Source organism: Pseudonaja textilis, chromosome 5 (genome assembly GCF_049901715.1).
Source record: "Pseudonaja textilis isolate UNSWEBS1 chromosome 5, rPseTex1.2, whole genome shotgun sequence".
In the NCBI taxonomy this organism is placed as follows: domain Eukaryota; kingdom Metazoa; phylum Chordata; class Lepidosauria; order Squamata; family Elapidae; genus Pseudonaja; species Pseudonaja textilis.
Window position 1 is genome coordinate 65363081 of NC_141994.1, and position 14991 is coordinate 65378071.

Here is a 14991-nt window from a genome sequence, read left to right on the forward strand (position 1 = left end):
GGGGAGAGTTTGCAAAAAATCCGCGCCGAGGCAACAAAGTTGGTCGCCGCCGCTTTTTTCTTTCTTTTTCTCTCTTCTCCCTTGAAAAGGGGAAGCGACCCGGAGGATCCGCCAATGAAAAACTCGCCAAAATTCCGAAGGAGCGACCGGCGACCCCCTCGTCCCTTCCATCCCTTAAAGCCCCGAACTCCCCTCGTTGCTTTCCTTTCCAGTTCGAAACCATTCGGCGGAAGACCCGATTTGCGGTCCTAAAGATGGAAACTTAAGTGACCATTGGAAAAAAATAAAGTAGGGTAATTTAGCCAGCAAATCCTTTCTTAGTACCTTCGAAGGATACCGGATAACTTGCTTTCTCAGGAGTTGCGCCCCGTAGGGGTAGAGTTTTCAGACTTGGTAGTAGATTTGCCCCCACTTCCCCCCCTCACGCACTAGGTGCAGGCCCCTATGAGGAAAATTCATAATTTCATTGGGTTGATTAAATCGCAAAAGGCCAGGCATGCATAGGGGGTAATGTTTTTTTTTAATAAATGTTGAGACCACTTTAGAAGTGGATCAGGACCCCTCTTCCAGGTGGAGGTGCTGACCCACCATCCCAGTCTGAGTTAAAAGCATTTCTATTTTTTTCCATCCTTCTGTGTAAATTGCTCCTGAGCTTGTGATAGCTCTCTTGGGTAACTTTAAATATCATCCCTCTCTGAGAATTATTTGAGAGAAGAATTTATCAGCAAAAAAGGTCTCTGTATGTTTTAAAGGAAAAGGACTTGTTTTTGAAAGGCTGGTGCTAATTCTGCAGCTAACTGATGTCTTACGAATCCAAAGCAAGCAAAAAGTTAAGCTCTGTTTTATGTAGGGGTACTAACGAGTTGTATCTTTTTCATGACAAGGCCTTCAACAACTCAGTTACTTGGGGTGTTTGCTTTTTTGCACACTTAACCATGTTATAGCTAGATTTCCGTTGGTTGTAACAGCTTATGTAGCTGAATTTTCTGATTGGAATTTCTGTGGTGTCTCTGTTTGAGTTTGGGATGGTTGAGATGTTAAGAGAAACTTTTTTCATAACTTGAAGAAACCAGAAATTGGATTTCTTTGTGACAAAAAGCTCCAAAAGGCCAATATAGAAATGCAATATTGCAAGTTAGTTTTCTCTACTCCGTTTTAAAGCTATTTTTCACCTTTTAAAACTTGCTTGTTTAATTTTGTTTTAAAGAGCCAAGATCTTAGTCCTAGAAAAATGTTGAATTGAAACTTACAATTTACTATCGGACAGATCTTTAAATGTGAATATTTCAGTTCCACTGGGCAGTACAATAATTAGCCTTCAGAATATCAGATAATATGATGCTACAATGGATGCTTTAACAGTAGTAGGAATTTCCAGTGGTTATTTTGGAGATGTGAAGTTTTTGCTAAGTTTGAAGAAGAAAAGAACTTTAATCACATACCATGGAAGAAGTTTTGTGTTTTCCATTTTTTTTAGAAAAGATAAAGTTTTATTGGAATTCATAGTAAAGGATTGGGAAGAAAGGAGAACATTCTGTAGTTCTAAACAAGGTTTTTTGGAGGTCCAGTAAAATCAGTGAAACTGGACATCTGCATATGTATTAAGGTGCTTGCCATTTGACTGGGTATTGTTTACAAAAAATGCATTTTAATCCCTTCCCGTTCAAGGCAGTGACATTAAACTTTTAACAGCTGGCAGATATTCTTCTCTTCAATGCTGGAATTGTTTAAATTTACACTGTTTTCAGATTGCTTGTCTCGTCTGCTGCAGGTTGCTTGAGGTTTAATTGGCCACAAATACACTAATAAATTTAAGGAAAAGAAGGAATATTGACCATATTTCTCAAGAGCAAAAACCACAAGTAAAAATGGATCCTGAAACTTGGATTCTGTCCCCAATGCTTTGTCATATTCCTTTGTGCCACTGTGAGAGGGAAAATAAAAAAAAATGAAACCATACATTCCTAATTAAAACCAAGGGGGGAGGGTGAAAGTATGGCTATTATATGAATATGTCAACCATATGTATTTTTTTAAAAAATACATGTACAGAATAAGGGTCTGGCTGCTATCGCTTGCTTACACAAACTTCTCAATATATTTTAATTTATGTGGTAAGAAAAATCAGTATCCCTAATTGGGTTTCCATTCATCTATATGGAGCTAATTATGCAACAGGAATTAAATTAGGGCCATTAAACAACAGTGCTATTCAGCAGTGCCATTTCTCAACGTGAAGGGTATCTTCAATCTCTGTAGTTGATTCAGCCAACTTGAACAATGTTGTTTGGAAATGAAAACTGGGTGGTTCCAAAATAAAATATATATTACCAAAAGAAAACAAGAAAATAGTAGTTTTGCATTTAACCTGGGAATATGTAAACTTACAAAGTTTTGTTTCAAAGTTTTAAACTCCTTTTTTGTATTTTAAAAGAACTACTGTACTTTGTGAATTGTGTCAAAGCTTTTGATTGCCCTGGACTATAAAACTTTGACATTACAATAGTTCTCCCTTGTCCTGTGTAGAGAACAGTGTTATGAAAATACAGTAGGTGCTTTTACATATTCTTGTAAAAGAACATCGTGATTTGAAATTAAACCCACAGTGGGAAATGAAAGATGCAGATTTTTTATAAAACGTGTTTCCTTTTAAAGTTTGTCAAATGATGTGAACACCTCTGGCCTGAACCTTGAATGTACAGCGCCAGGAAAATCATGAAGTAAGTACACAAAAGTACTTGAAGAAATCATGAAGTAAGTTTTACATGAAAGTTAGTGTTAAAAAATTCACTTTTATTATGATCGATCTTACATAGTTAATTTACACGAGTAAAAAAAAGTAACATTTTAACAATGTAAAGAAATACTTGAAGTTTAAAAAAATCGAACCTCTTGTACAAGTGTAATGCTTTGTTTAGATTTATGAATTTGAATACCTTTCGAAATAAAAAACACACACTGAGAAATAAAAAACAGATTATTAGGCTCATTTATTAGGCAAGAGAAAGATGTTTTGAGAAGTGGTGCTTATTATTTTTGAATAACTCAAATATTGTAGAATTTTAAGTTTTGGTGTCTGATTCAGGGTGGAAAAGAATCCATAAATTCCCAGACAGTTAGTGGCTCCCTCACATTATTCACTAATGCTCAGATGTGTGCAATATGCAAGTGTTTTCAAGGATAAGGAAAGCGGGTTGACACCAAAACGGCTTGAAGGATTTGGAAGCTCGGCTTCCTCGTGAGTAAGAAGTTTTTAGAAAAAAGTTTTGAAAAAGTAGGTAGAACAAAATGGTAAAGCATTTCTGTCACCCAGCACAAATGTTATTGGCTTGGAATGAATCCCATTGGATTCACTTAATTTGATGCCCGAGTGGAATGCATGTTTCTGTGGTTGATATTGTTGTTAAAGAGTCAGATGGAGGAACTTGGTTATCTAAAAAGGCACCTGCCCAAAGGTATTCACCAGTATAATTAAATCTGCCCAAACTGGCATGCATTTAGTGTAGATATAACCTGCCAGCAGTGTTGTGAGATTCCAACATTTCCCATTTTAGGAGGTTGTGAGCTTGGCGATTGCAACTAAGTGATTGTTGATTGCTTAAACTGGATTGTGTTAATCTGGGGGAATCAGAAGCTGTCCAGGTCTCAAGAGATGTGGTGAGATGCTTAGCCTCTGAATGGATCAGAATATAAACAGCACCCCAGTTTCTTCATTTTATCTGACATTTCTTCAACTGCAAAGAGACGGCCTGGGAATGTTGTGTCGATGGAAGTTGGTATTTATTTATGATCATTAATAAATGTGGTCTCTTCCAGAAGTTAGAGAATGCCGTGTATATGGATCACAGCTCCCTAAGTTCTTATTATCTAAAAGTGCTGGTCAGGAAACAACAAACAAACAAACATAAGGAGGAGCAGAAAAGTGCCCATCACTGTTGCCTGTCCTTAAAGTTTGGCTTTGATATTCAGAGACCACAGGAAGTTGCTTTTTACCATTTTAGGCTATTTTATGTTTTAGCCTGATACTGTCATCCGTGAGCTGAGTGGCTGCCAAAATGCCCTTCTCAGTCGATGGAACTTGAGCTTTTCTTTCTAGAAATGTCTGGAATTAACTGCTTGAAAAGAAAACACAGGCCATAAGAGTGGCCACCTGTTTTTGTGATTGGGCTACGTATTTGTGGGTTTGATATCTAGTCCAGGATATGACTAAAAAAACCCAACCGTCGATGCTCAAGACCTTTTACCAAGCAGAGATTTGAAATGCTTCCTGTCATCCTATCCCACATTCTTGCCCCAGAACCAGCTGTCCTACTTCTTTATAAGGTTCATACAAACACCCATTGTGCATAACAACAAATAAAAACGTGGACTTTGGACGTATGTGCAAATGGCGGTGTTGACTTTATAACATTAATGAGGTTCACTCGTTTTTTGCCCATTATGACCCCATTGCCCTAGATGTTAAAGAGGATATCAAAATTATACTCCATAAATGTCTTGCATGCAACGCTAGGCAATTGCTCTTTTTAATTGGAAATTGAACCCGCAGTCCTTCCATAAATCGAGGATCACAAATAATGGTGGGAGATAATTTCTCTATTCCACTACAGCAGGGGTGTCAAACTCAAGGCCTGTGGGCCAGATCTGGCCTGCGGGGTGCTTGGATCTGCCCCATGGGACCACCCTGGACGCAGCGAAAGACTGCCCTGAGTTGCCTCTGCTGGCAAAAACGGAGCTCAAAGGGCTGCGTGTCCGTCCCCCCCGAACTCCGTTTTCAGTTGTGACAGCTTCCTGCAACCTTTTGCCTGCAAAAACGGAGCTTGGGAGGGCCACATGGTCCCCGATGATCTCTGTTTTCGGCTGTGACAGCCTCCTGCAACCCTCTCCAGAGAAAACGCAGCTCGGGAGGGTGCTTGGGCCACCACAGGTGCCTGACACGAGTGATGTCAAGTTGGCCACACTCCCTGCCTTCCTCTCCCCGAGGTCAAATACAGCCCTGATGCTGCCCTCAGTGAAGTCGAGTTTGACACCCCTGAACTCTAGGTATTGCTTTTCTAAATGGTAACCAAACCTTTAGATGGTGGTCTATCAAATTACATGTGCTAACAGTACAGGCAGACCTCAGCTTATGACCACAATTGAGCCCAAAACATCTGTTGCTAAATGGAGACAGTGGTTAAATGAGTGGTTTGCCCCATTTTATGACCTTTCTTGCCACAGCTGTTAATTGAATCATTGCAGTCATTAAGTGAGTAATACCCAAGTGAATCTGGCTTCCTCATTGACTTTGTCAGAAAGTTGATCACCTGACCCTGGGATGCTGCAACCATCATAAATACAAACCCATCCAAGTTTTGATCACGTGACCTTGGGGATGCTGCAACAGTTGTAAGGGTGAAAAATGGTCCTGTCACTTTTTTCCGGTAATGTTATAACTTTGAGCGGTCATTAAATGAATGTTGGTAAGTCAAGGACTACTTGTAATGGATCTTCAAGCTTGTAGGTCCATTGAGCTCATCTGAGTCAAACAAAAATATTCCACCCATTCACTAAAAAAAAAAAAGATCCCTTAGTCTGGAAGGAACAGGTTGCTTTGGATTCCTGTGTAGTCCTTATGCCTTGGGCTACTAAATAGATAAATAAAAAGTTGGCTAACGTTTCATCAAACAATTCTCTCTTGTTTGTTCTTCTCAGTTCCCCAGAATCATTCTGAATACTGCTGACTGGCTACTATGGCACAGCAGCCAGTTCTGGAACTACTATATAAGTCAGGAGGTTAGATGTTTGTCACCCACCCCTTAAGATAATTCTGATTATGTATAGAAGTTCAGGAGATGTTTCTACCACATGCACATCCTGTGTATTTTTATTCATACTGCTACTCAATACCATACCTGAGTGGAATTTTTTGCCACTTCAAGACAATCCATTTCTATCACTTTACTAGCTCCTGCCAGTTATTTGCTCTTGTAGGAATATCTGGAGACAATTCCTGATATTCTTGAACCCTGGTTCTTTGCAGGTTGATTCATTTCTACCGGTTTCTGTCACTCCTCCTAACTGGGATTATGTTGGTAATTCTGAAATTAGAACAAATGTTCTCACATTTCATTAAGTTTCTCAGAAATCATGGAGAGGTAATGAAGTTATGAATGCTAGTACTGACGCCTTCTTGTTTTTTAAAAAATATTTTTATGTATTTTGAAATCCCTCTCATTCGTGATTTTAGGAATGTGCTTGGTTCTTTACAACAGTGTATGATTCCTGTTTGAATGATCTTACATTTTGAACATTGTCATGGAGGTGGTGGCATCTAAGAAAGTAGGAAAATAAGATTTAGCCACTGCTGATGGTTACCAGTGAAGCTGGAGACAAAAAGAAAAGTCAAAAGGTTTGCCTCAACGTTTGCCATGAATTTTGAAATCTGTTTATTCCTTTTTGATGTTCCTTCCCTCTCATGCATAAAACTGGCATCTGCAGTTTGCCGAATTTAAGTCCTAAAAATTGTTAGATATTATTACCACAGCGAGCTAGTATATATTATATCTACCTGCACCATTCTGCACGACTGGCTGATGAATTCTGGGAGTTGAAGTCCACAAGCCTTACAGTTTCCAACTTTGGAGAGACCCCCCTGATTTAAAGTAACAGTTCTTAATTCTTTTTAAAAGAACACCCAGGTTTCGAATACTTTTGCTCGCTACTCAAGTTAAAGTGTGTGTGTGTGTGTGTGTACGTATAAATGGATAAGGCATAAAATGTGAAAGCGGTGGCACAGCTTATAAACTGACAAAATAGTTCATAAAACATGTAAGATGACAACATCGTTTATAAGAAAACGTAAGACAGTTTAAAGAAAACAAGCCCTGGAGTGGAAGAGGCTGAAATACAGTGCAGCCTTTCATCTGCTGTTAAATGATGTGCAAAGTGAAATACGGGCACTTCTGAAAGTGCTGAACTGAAAGGAACTCACTGTGTGCAGGAGTTTATGTCAGTTGTGTAAACACCTAGGATGGAGATACTGATGACATGCGTTGCAATTTTCTGTGTGAGGACCTGGTGGGGATTGGTATTCCTCAATCTACGGAGTACTAATATGAGCACTTACAAAAGCTAGCTTATTCTTGATTTTTCCTTTTCTACATGATCTCTTGGAAACCTTGGTGTAGGAATATTTGGTGAAAAACATGTCCTACCTCCCCACCCCTTATTTGCTAGTACAGGAAGTCCTTGACTTACGACCCCAATTGAGGTCAAAATTTATGTTGTTAAGTGAGTTTTGCCCCATTTTACGACTTTTCTCGCCACATTAGTTAAGTGAATCGCTGAAGCTGTTAATCAACATGGTTTGTTAAGTGAATCTGGCTTCTCCGTTGACTTTGCTTGTCAGAAGGTCGCAAAAGGGGATCACCTGACCCCGGGACACTGCAACCGTCATAAATATAAGCCAGTTGTCAAGCATCCAAATGTAAATCACATGATCGTGGAGATGCTGCAATGGTCATAAGTATGAAAAATGATCGTAAGTCACTTTTTCCAGTGCTGTTATAATGTCAAAACCAAAACAGTCTCTATAACTGTCTGGTTTGGTTCTGCAACCCAACAGGACAGACACAGACTTCAGAGAGTAATTAGGACTGCAAAAAAAAAACAATTTTACTACCAACTTGCCTTCAGTCGAGGACCTGTATACTGCACGAGTTAAAAAGAGGGCTGTGAAAATATTTACAGACCCTCACATCCCAGTTATAATCTAATTCAACTCTTTCCCTCAAAACGACACTATAGAGCACTGCACACCAGAACAACTAGACACAAGGACAGTTTTTCCCCCACTCTGCTAAACAAATAATTCCCTCAACACTGTCCAATTATTTACAAAGTCTGCACTACTACTACTATTACCCTTCTCATCACTCCTTATTACCCATCCCCTCCCACTTGTGACTGTATGACTGTAACTTGGTCACTTGTATCCTTACGATCTATATTGACTGTTTCCTAGTATGATTTGATTGCTTATTGTACCCTATGACTATTATTAAGTGTTGGACTTTAGGATTCTTGACTCTTGACAAATGTACCTTTTCTTTTATGTACACTGAGAGCATTTGCACCAAGACAAATTCCTTGTGTGTCCAATCACAGTTGGCCAATAAAGAATTCTACATTCTACAAAAGCTCACTAAATGAACTGTTGTAAGTTGAGGATTACCTGGGCAGTGGTACCTTGGTACTCAACTGCTTTAAAACTCATCAAATTTGATATTCAACACATTCTGACATGAACATTTTGTCCCAGTACTCATTGTTTGTTTGGTACTCAACGCACAAGGTAGAACTTGTTAGTGTTGACTGCCTTGTGATTTATTACATTATTTCTTATGGGAAAAAATCATTTGGTACTCATCATTTTTGGTCCTCATCATGCTTCCTGGAACCAATTAACTGTGAGTACTGAGGTACCACTGTAATTTTTATTTGAAATTTGGAAAGATCTACCATGCTTATTAATTATTAATTTTCATCCAGTGTGGCTAAGAGGAGAAGAAGTCCTCAAGTCAAGCTTTTGATTCCAGGAAGATTTTTGGTTGTGTAATGAAAATGGGTGGTGGGCCATTTATTTGGATCTCCACCAAACAAACATTGAGCTGCTACATGTTGCCTCCTGCCGCTTGGTTTATTCTATCTATTTATATTAATTGCATTTTAATTAAACAACAAATGTATTACTTTTGATCCTGTGCTACCGCTTTGTTCTGGTTATCTTTTCTCATTTTTGGAGTGCTATCTCTATTCTGCCTCTGAAAAGATAAGTCTGGCTTTTGTAACTTGTTTTGCAGCAGTCAGTAAGTGAACAAGGTGCCGTTAAGTGCTTTCCATGGTTCACTTTGGATAGGTTTTGCTGAAAACTGGAACTAAGTGCAGAATGAAATATGGTCCAGTGGTCATAACTTTGAACAATCGTAGCTCAGCAACCAATCATGAGTTGAGGATTACCTATACTGTTATTCATTTTGATATGCCCATAAAGAACATCTCAAAACTTCCCTGTGCAGTGTATGCTAAAAGTTTGGACAGGTCTAGCATTACTGCTACAGAGTTGCATTGATTGGTTGTTTACTTCCATTTAATGTCCCAGTTGCTTCCTACAAAGCCCTACATGGCTTGGGATCTCGTTATCCTTGAGATCACCTCTTCCAGGTAGGATCTGCTCATGTATAAATGAGAGCCCCATACTGGGAGATCCAACAGGAAGGCATTCAGAAGTAGGCATTCCTCGCTGGCTGGTGCTGTCCCCTCTTGAGCCGAAAACAACTGCTTACTTTGTGGCTTTTGGGAGACATATGAAAACTGGTTTTTCCAGAAGACTTGGAACCTCCACTGGTTCAAAGTGTGGTTCTGTGAAGAAATATTGACAGATTTATTATATTCCATTGTAATGTACATGTGCTACTGGTCGTGAATTGTTTGAAACCGTTTTTATGATGAATGTTTTGGACTGTAAACATCTTGACGTCATCTGCAGCCAAGGCAACCTAAAGTCACCTGAATGCTGAGTGTTTTAATCTGTCATGAAAGTTAAACTGGGAAGTGATGTTTAATTTTTCCAGTGGCCATGGGTGGCAATGCCTTTAAAGATGGTTTGGGAACTCTACTGGTAAATCTAGTAAGTAGGAATTTTTCAAAGTTCTGAAATTATTTGTATAGTAACTTGCTATGTGTTTGTTAGCAATAATTAGCCTCTAGTATTTTCTAGTATAACATCTGAATTTTATGCCAAGCAGTGCCCCTTAAAAGGAAATCATACATATTATTAGTGCTTGCCTGCTATTATTATTATTATTATTATTATTACTACTATTATTAAATTTATTTTCCACCTATCTTATCATGAACTAAGGTGGGTAACAACTACACAAACAACAAACAAATAAAAAGGAAGTTTAAATAAAGCGAAAGTAAAATAATAGAACAATAAAACAAACAAGGAAAAGAAAAAGAAAGGAAATATGTCGATATGACCAGTGAAAAAGATGGGCATTTATGCTTCTTACTGGAAATGTGAATACCTTGGGTGAAGGAACAGCTGATGAAATTACAAGAGGTTCTTTAGTAGAAAAATGGAAGGCACTGTAAATCATCCAAATTATTTGAATTGGTTTGTAAAATGTATTTTCTACTGTTCTGTTGTAGTCAGCCGGCAGCAGGTGCAGACAGTGGAGGAGAGCGAGGATTCTGATGAAGGGCTGGGATCATCAGGGAGTGGACTGCTGCCTTCAGGGATTGTGGGGCCTGGCAGCAGTGATGAGGTGGTTCCCGAGGAGCCTGTGCCAAGTGCGCGTGAGCACAGGATGATTCGTAGAAGAGAACAGCTGGAGCAGCACAGGCGACTCGGGAGTAAGGATGCAATGTAATGGCCCCTCCATCCATGGAATACAAGCCTGGTTTCAAAAGGTTTTTGCCTTTACAGAAGGCAAAACACTCCTAAGGACCCAGCATCGTGTGTAGAGATACTGGCTTATTTGAAGAATTCTGTCAAGGCTTTTCTGGTTGGACTAATTGGCTGCAAGCCATCTTTTATCTACAAAGAAGTTTATTTGTAGATTAAAGCTGTGAAGGTTTGAGTTGCTGCGTTTGTTTGAGATTTTCTTGCTGGTAACAGGGTTGGGTCAGAACATGTTCCTTCTGCATTTTAAGCTATTCTCATTAAAGTTGGGTAAAAGAACATTTATCTTCACCCCCCCCCCAAAAGAAGAATAATCTTTGCGATCCTTCATTGTCCGGGATTTATCTGAGTGTCCTTGCGTCCTCCATTTTTTTCTTCAGAATCTGAGCCTCGCTTATTCCTGTACTGTTACCGGTAGTCCTCGACTTACAATCATTTCTTTAGAGACCACTGGAAGTTACAAACGCACTGAAAAAAATTGCTTAAAACTGGTCCTTGCACCTAGGACCGTCGCAGCATATCCCCACGGTCATGTGATCAGAATTCCGGCAGTTGGTGTGCATTTACGATGGCTGCAGTATTCCTGGGTCACGTGATCATCATTTGCAGCCTTTTACCAGCTGGCTTCCAACAAGCAGAGTCAATGCGGGAAGCCAGGTTGGTTGAACAATTGTATGATTCACTGAACTACAGGTAGTCCTCAACTTATGACCGCAGTTGAGCCCAACATTTATGTTGCTCAGTGAGAGATTTGTTAAGTGAGTTTTGCCCCATTTTACGACTTTTCTTGCCACATTTGTTAAGTGAATCACTGCAACCATCATAAAAGTGAGTCAGTTGTCAAGCATTTTAATGTAAGTCATGTGACCATGTTGATGTTGCAATGGGCATTTGAAAAATCGTATAAGTCAGTGCCGTTGTAACTTTGTAACAGTCACTAAGTGAACTGTTGTAAGTTGGGGAATAATTGTACAGTGATGCGCTTAACACTTCTGGCAAAAAAAGGTCCTAAAATTGGGTGCAACTCATTTAACAATCGCTTAACAATAGAAATTCTAATCCGAATTGCGGGTGTAAGTCAAGGACTACTTTTACTTCAATATATAAGAAAACATCATGTTGGGAACTTCTTCTGGGATATTAAATCAAGAAATTCTGGTGCCAAGATAACTTCAGAGACATGGGAAAATGTCTAACAAAAACCAGCAATTGTTGGATCCTCCCTCGTTTTGCAAACGATAAAGGAAACTCAAAAACTCTTTTAAAATAATAACGTTAAAAAGCTTGTAATCACCCTGAAGGATGAGATAGAAAAACAGAAGTTGCTTTTGCGGGAGGGGAAAAAAAACTTTCACAAAACTCTGAAAGATTTCAGGACAGTCTTAGACTTTATAAATAACTGTTTCCCATTGCATTCTGAATAATTTGCATTGCGCAAATTTTATAGAAAACTATTTTTTTTACTTAAAAAAAATAAAAGATCGAGTTCTTAAATAATATTCTTGGAAAGAGCAGTTGGTTAATCATTTAGGAGCTTTCATCTGCTTTTAGCAAACCATTTCTTCCTAATCCATGTGTCAAGTAAAATGGCCCATCTTACATTACTGGAAAAAAATAACTTTGTTTTTATTTTTATTTTTTCCTGTTAAGGCGATCCCAAGGAACAACTAAAGAGCAAAATAGCATTTCTTCCCTTGCCATATTCATGGTGACTCTAAGATGAGCTTCCAATGTGAAAGTAAAAGAATCTGAAGGGAAAAAAAAAATCTTCTCATGCTTTCGAGCAGATTCATAGGCTCTTATATATTCGGCGGTTTTGCCTCTTCAGCCACGTTGGTGCATCTTATGGCCCAAAGCTTGAAGACTGCTTTTTTCAAGCGATACAAACTGTTCAAGAGATTGGGTCAGGCTGGCTTCGTGGATGAAGGATTGAACTACAGGTAGTCCTCAACGTATGACCAAATCGGAGCCTGCCCGTTATGACTGTAAGCTGTGGCAGTTGTTAAGTGAGGTGCCCTCATAATTGCCTCACACAGTCCCTGATCTCCTTATCCTTAACTGGAACATTGATTGCCTCAGGGATGAGGGTGACTTCAGGCAGGGGTGCCAGCTGTATTCTGATTAAGATCTGCTAAGTTCCTTTGTTCAGCTCATTGTAATTTTGAATGGTCTCTGGACGAATGGTCGTAAATCAAGGACTACTTATTTTTTTCAACAGAGCCTGACTTTAAAAAAAAAAAAGTTTTCCTGTCCAGAGAAAAGATTTTCATGGTGAACACTGTTTTCTGTTTACTTTATTTATTCCTCCAATTTATATAGCAATAGCACTTAGACTTTTATACCACTTCATAGAGCTTTACAGCCCTCTCTAAGCAGTTTACAGAGTCAGCATATTGCCCCCCCAACAATCTGGGTCCTCATTTTACTGACCTCGGAAGGACGGAAGGCTGAGTCAACCTTGAGCTTGGTGAGATTTGAATTTCCAAATTGCAGGCAGCCGGCAGTCAGCAGAAGTAGCCTGCAGTACTGCATTCTAACCATTGCGCCTCCATGGCTCATCATCAGATCAAGCGACTCTGGGCAACATTCAACAAAGTGTTAAACAAATCGAATACCTAAAACCATTTTATCACTATTAATTATTTTGAAAAATGCATTAAAAATTGCAAAAAAGACCATAAAAACGAAGTAAGAACAAAGAAATAGCAGGCGAAGGCATGTTAATAATCATGGTGACATTTTACAACTTCTACCATGCCTAGTACTTTGGAAGTAAGTCCTATTAAGTATGGTTAAGTCGATACTCAATATGCTTTTTGAGATCAGAAGTAGATCCTGTTGTTTTCAGTGGGAACTCTTGTCCCCAAATAAATAAGATTGCAGATCAAAGAGGCGAAGATTGTTCTTGACTTGGCCAGTTTTAAGAGGAAGGCTTGTGAGTTTCCAAGAGACACGCAGGAAGAAATACAGATGTGCTGGCGGAAAAAGAGACTGCTCGACTTTTTTTTTTAAATTTCCAGCTGCTTGACTCAGTGAGCCAATATTTTGACAGTTCATGGCAGAACTGCTGTGGGGTTCGTTCCACATACAAGAAAAGTTAGCTTACAGTGCTAACATGAAGCTGCTGTGCGGCTGTTCCTGGCAATTCCTGTAGCCCAGATGGGTGTTGAATCTGTTTGCTTTTGAAATTGATTTTGCTGTTATTTTGTAATAAAATCTTCTCTCTGTTCCGTGTTCCCAATTTGGAGGACAAACCAATTTATTGTCAATGTTTACTTGAAAGGATTGATAAGCTTTCACACTTGGAAAGCCAGCTCACTCCGTTCAGCCTCACCGGGAACAGTGCACTTCCCTGTTTTACAGTATGTAAATATATGCCGTTTTGTAAATACGAGAGTTGATTTTGCTGAAATCACTGGGCTTAACTCTGTGGCAGGACTCGTTAGACATGATGAGCAGCCTTGAGACAATAACTTATTAGAGTTAAGCCATCGTTGAAGGAAAGATGGAAAACTACACGGGAGGTGAGTTCTCCCTGCTCGCAAAGTACAGATAAATCATACGGTGGGTTTGACAGCAATTTCAGATGCTGTTATGATCCAAAGGCACTTTGAACTTAAATTCAAGCTGATTGGTTTAAATAAAGCAGAAGTTTTCACACTTTGCAATGCTGTAGCTCGCCTCCGCTCCTCCATTACCCCAGCCATCATACAATATGTGAATGTATGTACCAGCAGGAGAAGGGATGGCAGAACCTGGAGGCGGCGTGAAAGGGGGATGAGCCTACAATCCTTACACAGTCACAAAAGAACTAAGCTCAACCTCCCCTTTGTGCTGTTGACCCTTATCAAACTCTTAAGCAGGTGCCCATCATTAGTTGAGAAGGGTTTGTGTGGACCTACTCTTCTGTGCCTGATATTACCCCCCCACTCCCAAAATGAAACAAATTATTTCATCGGGATAAGAGTTGGACAAGAAATAGTTGCACTGCTTTTAGTAGTTAAACTTTAATTTGTAGAGCAAGGCAAACAATGGCAACACAAAAAGATCATGAAATAAAACTGTAACAGAACGTTTACAGGGGACGTAAATTATAAAGCAAGCACATTCAGCCTCATTGTTTTGATGGGAAGGCTTGCCTGGTTTAGTGCATTTCCCAAAATTTCTCACCCCCCGTTTTATTTTGATCAATATTTGCTCTATAGAGCAACAATTGTACAACTGCTGACTTTGCTGCCTGCTTGTCCAGGCAGAGATGGAGTAGGGTAACATCTGACCGAGATCCAACTTTGAGTGCGTATGCATGCCGTGAGCCTTTGCACAAATAAAAAGAGACCTGTTTGAACTCAACCTGGGCTCGGCTTGGACAGATTGATTGGCTGCTCTGGGGAAAAAAAAAAAAAAAACCTCGCTTGGCAGTTACCTGCCTTGAAAAGCTGCCTCAGAGAGCCTAACCAGCTCTGACCCTCTTTTAAAAAAATATAGTAGCGAATGCAAAAGCTTCTGAAGACCCTAGTTTTTGAAGCTTAATCAGAAACAGT

General features: G+C 39.4%; 1 protein-coding gene across 2 annotated transcripts in view; it reads left to right on the forward strand.

Moving 5' to 3' along the window:
* PDE3A (phosphodiesterase 3A) overlaps window positions 1–14991 on the forward strand; it is a 265055-nt gene that overhangs the window by 2095 nt on the left and 247969 nt on the right. The window lies entirely within an intron of this gene.